Genomic DNA, 10,302 nt, shown 5'->3' with positions numbered 1-10,302 from the left:
AAATTGTATGGAACCCTGGCCCCATTACATAACATATGGTTAGTAGGTAACAAGTTTTCTTTCTTCACATGTCCTTTCCGTCTCTTTTTTAAAGTTTCTTTTAACTTTTTTTTTGGACAGGCAGAGTTAGACAGTGAGAGACAGAGAGAAAGGTCTCGCTTCCATTGGTTCACCCCCCAAATGGCCACTCCTTTAAATTTTAATCAACTTTTTCACCTGACAAATTTGACCCTTATCTCAAAAGTTTTTTTAAAAAAAATAATCATAGTTCTAAATTGGTAATAAATGAGTATTTTAAGAAACTGATTTATCTATAGTTACTTACAGCTTATATATGGTGAATCTTTATGTAACCGATTCCTCTATTGAATCTAACAATCTCATTATCATGTGTTCTTATTTCTAGTTTCTGAATTTGTCCCAGAAGCACCACAATCTTTATAGTTATGATTTCAGGGAGCACAATGTATATAACCTTGTTGTTTTTCAGAAACCAAAGATAAAATATGACCCTTTGTTGTAATCTCCACAGTGAAGACACTTTTGAAGGAGAAAGAAATATTTTTAATGATGAACATGTCTTCTTGACAAATGATAGTAGAACTGATTAGTATCTTTTTTTATATTGTATGAGTATAATCTCTCTGAATTAATTACTTAAGGCTCTGAAATTTACCTTCCATTAAAAAGGTTAGCTGATTTTTGTGTCTGTAGCCTTACATTAACTTATTTTTGCATTTATAGTCTTGAATTAAGTAACCAAGCTGGTTTGACCCTACTGTTACAATGTGAGCTCCTTTCCTTCGGAAACCACTTTAAGCCATTTCAGTTATCTTCCGCCAAGCTGTGTGTGTGTGTGTGTGTGGGGGGGAGTTGTTTAAGCTTGTTTATTTACATAGTCATCCATAAGCCCCATCATCCAAGGCATGTCAGTGTTTATCTTTGGGTAGACAGGCATTCATTTGAAACATAGGATTGGCTGGCGCTGCGGCTCACTAGGCTAATCCTCCGCCTTGCAGCGCCAGCACACAGGGTTCTAGTCCTGGTTACGGCGCCAGATTCTGTCCCAGTTGCTTCTCTCCCAGTCCAGCTCTCTGCTGTGGCCCGGGAGTGCAGTGGAGGATGGCCCAGGTCCTTGGGCCCTGCACCCCATGGGAGACCAGGAGAAGCACCTGGCTCCTGGCTTTGGATCAGCGCAGTGTGCTGGCTGTGGCGGCCATTGGAGGGTGAACCAACGGCAAAGGAAGACCTTTCTCTCTGTCTCTCTCTCACTGTCCACTCTGCCTGTCAAAAAAAATTACAACTTCTGTATTTATTTACTTACTAGCTTGCTTAGTAGTAATATATTGAACTTTATTGAATTTTCATTACCTGATACTTGACTTCACAGCAGGTTGTCATACTCAAAAATATGGTTTAAGGGAGAAATTTTCAAAGAAATTTTATTAGAAATGGAGATTTAATATTTGTCTATTTTGTAGACACATTGCCTTGCTTGTTGGGACACAGTGGCAGCAGTTATTTTTTTTATGATTTATTTTATTTATTTGAATGATGGAGTTACAGAGAGAGGTAGAGCCAGAGCGGGGGGATCTTCCATCCTTTGGTTCACTTCCCCTGATGACCGCAATGGCCAGAGCTGAGCTGGTCCGAAGCCAGGAGCCAGGAGCTTCTTCCAGGTCTCCCACATGGGTGCAGAGGCCCAAGGACTTGAACCATCTTCCACTGCTTTCCCTGGCCATAACAGAGAGCTGGTTCAGAAATGCAGCAGCTGGGACAAAAAACTGGCACGCATATGGGACGCCGGCACTGCAGGATGGGGTTTTAACCCACTGTGCCACAATGCCGGGCCCTGTAGCAGTTAGTTTTCTCATTTTATTGTTAATCCAGGGCTTTCAAGTATTTTTCTGAGCTCTGTCTCTCCCTCCCTACTCACAAGAATACATCTTCATTCTGCATATCTTTCTTGACTTCTTTTGTAGACAAGCCCATCTGTTAAAACTAATGGACCCAAAGGAATCAAAACACAGACTCCTCCTCTTGGAGCACTTGTGCTTTAGCAAGAGAGAGAAACTTGAAATAACTAGCACAACTGATCACTGGAGTTACAGTGGAAGCTTTTATCAAGGATCTGGAAAAGACCAAATGGGGTAATTGAAATTAAATGGTACTTAGGAGGAAGATCTGTTTGCTCAGCACTCTAGAGGGGCAGGAGTTTGCAGGGAGATGAGTGATATGAACACAATCTTCATTTTCTGCTCCTTAGGAATGTATTCCTTTTAGTTTCTTCTGCAGTACGAGAGTGGGTTACATTTGGTTTTAGTTTAGTCAATGACAGAATTGTGGCTTACTGATAAAGATAGCTAATGTGACTCACAATATGGGTAGTCACATAGCTGAGTATCTATTTCATGTGGTGACAGTGTTACTTTGCATGAACTGCTATTTTGATAGTATTAAAGTTTTAAATTTAGTTATATTTGAATCTTATCAAAATATTTAACTGAGAGTTGAAAATGAGGTCACATGCTATGTGAAATATTTGATAATGGGTATTATGTGCCTAGAAATATAAGGAACATCAGTAGTATAGCTATGATATTAAAAATAGCTTGGTACTGAGAAAAATGTTGAAATTTAAAATATGCCCCAGTATCATCTGTGTATAGGGATACAGTTTTCATTCTAGGGTTATATGTACAGTGTTCAGAGATAGAGAGTGGTTTAGTCTGGTTGACATATTCTCAAACAATTCCAAAGACTTTATTCTAGTCAACCTGTTCAGATTAGGAAACTAATCCAGGTGCATGCCCTTTAGAAGCAAAATAGGATAGTTGCACACTCTGAACTCTCCCTTCTTTTTAAAATGTGCTTTTGGGTCTTAAAGTTATCTTGAACAGCACAATTCTGCTATCATAGAACTAGACTTAGACTTCCTGTTCTCTGGATTTTTTTCGTGCACAGTAGTAAGTTCACACTCTCCAAGGTAACTGTTGTATTGCTCTATCCTTTCTCCATGTTACCACACCTAGAACCTACTTATCTCCTTTGTACTTTATAAGTCAAACTTTTTTCCCATATGAGAGACTTGAGAGAGGGTGGAGGGCAGTAGGAGAAATAAATAAAGCCAAAGTGATTTGTTTAGTGATTTTACTACTGCCCCCTTTCTCCTATGCCATCAGAGCTGCTGATAGATTCTAAAGAAGGACCAACCATGTTCCTGCTTCTATACCCCTAGATGCCAATTCTAATAATAGTATTTTACGTATTCAATTCAGAGGCAGAGATAGAAAGAGACAGAGGCAAAGACAGAAAGAATTCCCATCTACTGGTTCTCTCCAAATGACTGTCATGGCCAGAACCAAAGCCAGGAGCTAGGAATTCAATCCAGGTCTCTCGCATGTGTGTACGGACCAAGTCAATTTGCCATCACCACCTAATGGTACTACTATAAAGGCTGTATAGAAAAATGAGATTTTTTGGGGTGTTAAACATCAATTTTATGGTAATATTTCTGGAAACACCTGTTTGGTTCATATAAAGATATCTGTGGCCATATAATTAAATAGTTATGGCATTTATTTAGGGAATACTCAAATTCTTAGAAATATAGATAACACAATGGCAAATTTCATATACCAAAGGGAAAATCAGGACCAGATTTAGGTTCTATTAAAGTATTTGAACTTTAAAATACGGTTTGGCCAGAGCTGTGCCAAACCAAAGCCAGGAGCATCTTCTGTGGCCTAAAGACCTGGGCCACCTTTTACTGCTTTCCCAGGCCATTAATATGAAGCCAATTGGAAGTGGTGCAGCCACTTCTCAAACCAGCCCCCATGTAGGATGCTGGTGAAGTAGTAGTAATCTACTATGCCACCATGCCAGCCACTGAAAGTCTATTTTTTAAAAAGTATATAATTACCTTTAGTTTCTTTTATTGCCTTTTATAAAATAGAATCAAAATACTGTTAAGAAAAATATTCTCATTTTAAGTTAAAATGTGCCTGGACAAATAAAAATACTATCATATTTAGGAACAAAAATTTTTGGTACAAAAAATGTTTTACCTAGCAATAGTTTCACAAACGTAATTTAATCCATCAAAAGGGTTAATAATAATAATAATCCATTATGAGGTTTCTTTAAACCTTTGTACATTACTTAGGATTCTGTGAATTAGAAAGATTACTGAATATAGTCTGAAAAAATGTTTTCTAATTTCCTGGATTTAAAAATATTTATTCCATTCACATCATATTATGTCTGTATTCAAATAATTGAATTCCAGCTTTTAGCTTGAATCTTGAAAAAAAGTCTGTGCGATTCAGTATTCTCTGAATAAATAATAATTATAAGCAAAACAAACTGAATTAGTATATAACAGGAACAAATTCAATGTGGACTAAAGGACTGAAAAACAAAAATCTAGGTTACTAAATCTCTTCCTATTCATTTTTTGTTGTTTCTATGTCACTGGTCTGAGGCCAAAGAAATGTAATTCCAGGGGATCATTATCTTCCCAAACTGAGTAACAGATGCTTACATAATTTAGTTACAAAAGTATAAAATACATTTACAGTTTTAAAAAAAAGTTCAGCCTTACGACCTGTACCTTTAATGTTTGCTCATGTGTAATGGAATGTTTCTAAGTTGGTATGGAACACAAATTAATGCTTATTGTTGGGGCCGGCGCTGTGGTGCAGCGGGTTAATGCCCTGGCCTAAAGTGCTGGCATCCCATATGGGTGCTGGTTCTAGTCCTGGCTGCTCCACTTCCCATCCAGCTCTCTGCTAATGCCTGGGGAAGCAGTAGAAGATCGCCCAACTCCTTGGGCCCCTGCACCTGCCTGGGAGACCCAGAGGAAGCTCCTGGCTCCTGGCTTTGGATCAGCGCAGCTCCAGCCTTTGCGGCCAATTAGGCAGTGAACCAGCAGTTGGAAGACCTCTCTCTCTCTCTCTCTGCCTCTCCTCTCTCTGTGTGACTCTGTCTTTCAAATAAATAAATCTTTAAAAAAAATGCTTACTCTTCCAGCTCATAAACATCAATGTCATCAGTTACCTGCATTTGAGATTATTTTGGTAATTTTTCTCTGTCAATTTTCACTACCAGTCATACCATCAAGAGTCTGTGTGTCTCTCACACACAAGTGTACAACACAGAACTGAAGCAGAACTCGCTGGCTGGCTGCACACTAGGACCACTGCTGCTGAAGGCAGGGTCCTTGCTGGGGTGAATTGGCCTCTGCTGCTTCCTTTCCACTCTACATCAGGAAACATCCCACAGCTGGGCTAGGGCTGCCAATAGACTTCATACACGTCCAGCCACCTGTGCCTGTGCTCACTCTGGTCACAGGTCTCCAGACTGCCCATTCTCCATCTGACAGACTGAGGGGCTCCAGAAAGGGCAACAGAGGCCAGCTGTAAGTCACAACGATGAGGAGAACGATGTGCATTGTCCCAAAATCCCTTCCAGCCTGCCTATGAGGGACAACGCATCTTGGAGAGCACCCATGGTCAGTGTCAAGGTTTAGGTTTTATAGACTCGCAGGCCCTACACAGGTATGCCGGCCAAGTACAGTCATGAAAACTGCTGCTTTGTGGAGAGTTTGGATCACTCACATTCCAAAACAGGCATCTCAGCTCCCACCAAATGGCCTACAACTTTCAAATCAAGCAATTCACACATGTACTACACAGACATTTGTCAAAAATGTACATGTTATCCATCTACAAAAGAAGCCATAATCCATGCACATGAAACCTCCAATGGAAGCAATTCCTGCAAGCTGGCACTGCATCCCCTGGAGAAGCCACCTCCTGCTGGAACCTTGTCTTGACTCCCCTTCCCAAAGATGCACCTTTTCAGCCTGAAGCAGCCAGAGCGATCATCGCCCAGTTTCCCCTAACAGATGTTAGAGCTTCCATCTTTAGGAGGTGGAAATGTGAGGAGTCAGATGAGTTCAGAGAGTCAGGGGATCCCATTGGACTTTGGGGTGTAAAATATTTGCTTCCTTTCCCAAAATGTTATCTTCAGCAAGAAAGAACAGGCTGCCCACTTTCCTTCCTTTGGAATCTCCAAATTTACTATGAGGATAGCAAGGGAGCTGCTCCTGAGCTCACAGCTTATTGTGAAAACAAGTTACCTATCCCACCCTTAGCAGGCCAGACAGGACAGAGAATTGTAAATGAAGTCTATTGATGGTTTTTGTCCCTGTCTGGTAACTGAATGCCAATCTGATTGTCAAGGTTTTTTTTTTTCCCCTCTTTGAAATTCTACTTAAAAGCCCATTACCACCAGTCCATTTGGGTCTTCTTCCTCTCTTGGAACTCCCCTTTTTGCCACTCTGGCAGGAGGTTTCCGACCTAAAAAAAACCTAACTTACTTTCAAAAAAAAAAAAAGGGGGGGGTGGCACCATATTTAAAGCCAGAAGAATTTATCAGAGACCTTGACATCCATCTCCTGTGCCACTCCAGTTCCTTCAGATGTGGAAGAAGCCCCCAGAAGCCACTAGGGGACATGTGCTTATTTTTATATTAACATAAAAGTAATAACTGCTCATTAACATGCAGAATTTATAAGGATTTATTTGACTTCTTACATAGTAATTATTCTCACCTCCAAACAGGAAAACTACTTTTGTAAACTACTTATAGTGAAATCACACTTGTTAGATATGTTGGGGAGCTTAAGTAACCCATGTGACTTTTGAGTGGTGATTATTTTGTGAAGATAATTTTAAAACAACAGAAGTATCCAGAGGGATGTACTTTTCTCTGAAGGGAGGAGAGAAATTCCCACTTTGCTTATAGCCACGTTCAAATACTGATGGAGTCTGTGGTTACAAAAGGCTTCCATAGCCCTGGAAGCTCATGGCAAGAGCCTCTAGTGATCAATGACATCATGAATAAGAGTGTCAGCTATTAATCAACAACAGGAGTCACTGCGCACTTGTTTTACAGGTAGGGCCCCTGTCCTTAGTGAGCTGTATTATGAGAATTAACTGCAAAACTTGTTCTCAAACTGTACTTTCTATGTTGTGTATGTGGGTGCAAACTGTTGAAAGCTTTACTTGCCATACAGTTGGTCCTCTGCATTTAAGTTATAGTAAAAATGAACCATAATGAAGAATGGGATAGGAGAGGGGGTAGGACGTGGGATGGGATTCAGGGTGGGAGGGTGGGTATGCGGGAAAGAACCAATATATTCCTAAAGTTGTATCTATGAAAAATGCATTCATTAAATAAAGGCTTTAAAAAAAAGTATCCACAAGGAATGGAAATATGGAAATAATGTAGCTCGCCTTTTTATAAAAGATAATTTTGTTAGAAGTGTCAATGAATCATACATCTTCTAACCAAATGAGGCTCCAGGAGACTATCAAGTAAAATTTCAGAATTTCTGAACTCCCACGATACACAAACCTAAGTATTAAAAATACTGAGTGAGCTAGTGTTGCGACTGCTTAGACTGGATATTATCTATATGAGAAAACCCTTTTTACTAATTAGCATGGTTGCAGAGGTGTCCTTAAAATGTATTATAAAAAGATGATTTTTCTAGTTAAAATGAGAGAAATGCAAGCAACCCAATAAAAGCAATGCTCAGTTACTGGCTCTCCCTTTAGGTTCTACTAACTTTGGGTTACTTGCTAGGCTTTCAAGTAACATTGTTTCAGCCCTCAAAACATACAATACATTTTCCTATTCACATCAACACAAGTCAGATAGGAAAGAGCAAAAATCTGTTTAAAATTAACTTTAGTGGTTCTATATTTCAATACATGGATTCCAATGAAATTACTAATCAGGAATATGCTCTAATAAATTCAGGATTAGTATATGATCCACAGCTGGCATAATACAAACAGTAGCCTGATTCTACACAATACATTTCATACCTTTAGGAAAATTTACAGAACTGTTTAGATAATAATGACTTCAAAGAGATACTGTGAATGATGACTGGTATAAAAAGAAAATTTTTCTACATATTGAAATTCAAAATCGGACTTTTAATTCAAATTTTAACAGGGAAGGCATTGTGGATTAGGCTGACTCTGGGGACACCAGCGTCCCATATTTCAGTGCAGATTCAAATCCCAGCCTACTCTGCTTCTCTCAGCTTCTTCCTGATGTACCCTCAGAGTCACAGATTATGCGCTTGGGCCCCTGCCACTAGGAAGGCAGACCCCAGATGCAATCTGGGGCTCCCTCCTGGCTTCAGCTTATCCTGATCCTGGCTGTGTGTCAGGGGTTTGGGGACTGAGACTGAATAAGCAGATGAGATCCCTCTCTCTCCCATCTCCCTGTCTCCTTTCTCTCTCGGCTCTTCCCTTACCTGCCCCTCTCTGTAGCAACACCTTTCAAGTAGGTGAAAATACTTAAATAAATATTTTTTTGAAAGAAGCATGAACCACAGAAAATAGCTTATTACAAATTTCTTTTCTCACTTGGTATGCTTATTTTGTGCTATGTATGTCACAAATTTGAGTCTAAAAACTGTTAGCAAGTTTCTATCTGTATCCCCAAATTACAGAATAATAGCAAAGCCAACACAAGCAGCACAATCTAAGAAAACTCATCTCTGACTACATATTACATTTCAAATGTGTAATATGAACATTTATAATATTTCTGAAGGAAAAAAATTACCTGAATAATACTGCAACACTTCTAGCATAGCACCTACAGTGGATTAAAATATGCTACTTGTACTCTATTAAATCTATCAAACAGGTGAGCATCCCAGATGCCAGATTGATATCCTTAAAGAACAGATCACTTGGCCGGCCCTGTGGCTCAACAGGCTAATCCTCCGCCTTGCGGCGCCGGCACACCAGGTTCTAGTCCCGGTTGGGGTGCCAGATTCTATCCCGGTTGCCCCTCTTCCAGGCCAGCTCTCTGCTATGGCCCAGGAAGGCAGTGGAGGATGGCCCAAGTCCTTGGGCCCTGAACCCGTGTGGGAGACCAGGAGAAGCACCTGGCTCCTGGCTTCGGATCAGTGAGATGCGCCGGCTGCAGCGGCCATGGAGGGTAAACCAACTCTCACTATCCACTCTGCCTGTCAAAAAAAAAAAAAACAGATTACAATCATCAATCTCTGAAAAATTCTGATACACAAAACAAAGAATGCAAGCTCTTTTAAGACCTAAATTAGTCATGAAGTGGCTCTTACTGAGTACTTCTACAACTGAGAAATGCAATGCCAAATAATTATGCAAAATCTGTTTATATATATATATATATATATATGTAGAGAGAGAGAATAGAGAAAAAATGTGGCTTACTCAGAGATGTTCTTTGGTGATATTACATTCAGTAGAAGTCCAATGATGTAGATTTTATGTAGTACTAGCTTCATACTAAAATGCTCTAATTTTTAGTAACACAAATATTAACATGGACTATGGTTATCTGATTTCAATTAAATTCAGAAATGATTCAAAAAATTTTGAAATATCTTAGATGTAAAAAAGCTGATGCTCCCTTTCAGAGTGATGTGGATAACTGAGGCAACCGCTTAGATAATTCAAATATACAATTGGTTGTATAATTAAAATAGATGTGTTTTCTTTTTCTTTTCTTTTTTTTTTGTCCATTGAGCTTTTATTTGTATGCCTGTGTTACATCCCTAGAAAAAGAATCCCAGGATTTTCCCTCCTGTGTGTTTTCATTGTGCTTCTTCATGGTTCATGATGCCAGCTGAGGTTGTCAGTACAATGAAACCAAACTGGCAGGATGGAAGCAGATTATTCTGCCAAAATTTTTCTAGATCTTTCAACTGCACGTCAAATCTGGGGCTGATCACTCCACACTTGTGTAACCTGCCAGTGAGGTTCACCACGATCTTCCCAGCTCTGTGATCGTCAATGATTTCAGACTCGCCAATGTAACCATGCTTCATCATCACTGTCAGAAACCTAACGATGACTTTGGAGCACGGCCTGCTAAGAACCTGGCGCTTGCCTCTCTTCTCGCATTGTTGATGCTCTTGAAAGCATCAGCCAGGATGGTCATGTGCACCATCGCGGTGGCACGGAAAGATGGTGGAAAGAGGACAGGAGGAGCGAGAGCAAGGAGTTATGGGGCAAAATAGATGTGTTTTCAAGGCTTTAGTTTCCATCACAGCTCGCCTGTTTAGATATGTTAAAAATTGAGTATGCAAAATTACACATATGGCAGGCTTGGCCTGAGAATAAGGTGGTGAAACTCCAGAGTTTAAGTTTCAAAAAGAGAGGGGAATTACTTGTTGGGGCAGAGTGGCAGCCAAACGTTTGGACATAAAGTATCATGTTGTGAATT

At 39.8% G+C, this 10,302-nt stretch overlaps 1 pseudogene; it reads right to left on the bottom strand.

Moving 5' to 3' along the window:
• Positions 1 to 9,598: 9,598 nt before the first annotated feature.
• Positions 9,599 to 10,026, bottom strand: LOC133777190 (small ribosomal subunit protein uS8-like; annotated as a pseudogene).
• Positions 10,027 to 10,302: the final 276 nt, after the last annotated feature.

The sequence above is a fragment of the Lepus europaeus genome, chromosome 18, assembly GCF_033115175.1.
Source record: "Lepus europaeus isolate LE1 chromosome 18, mLepTim1.pri, whole genome shotgun sequence".
NCBI classification, from domain to species: Eukaryota; Metazoa; Chordata; class Mammalia; order Lagomorpha; family Leporidae; genus Lepus; species Lepus europaeus.
Note: the sequence above shows the minus strand (reverse complement) of the source record. Positions and strands in the feature narration are given on the sequence as shown.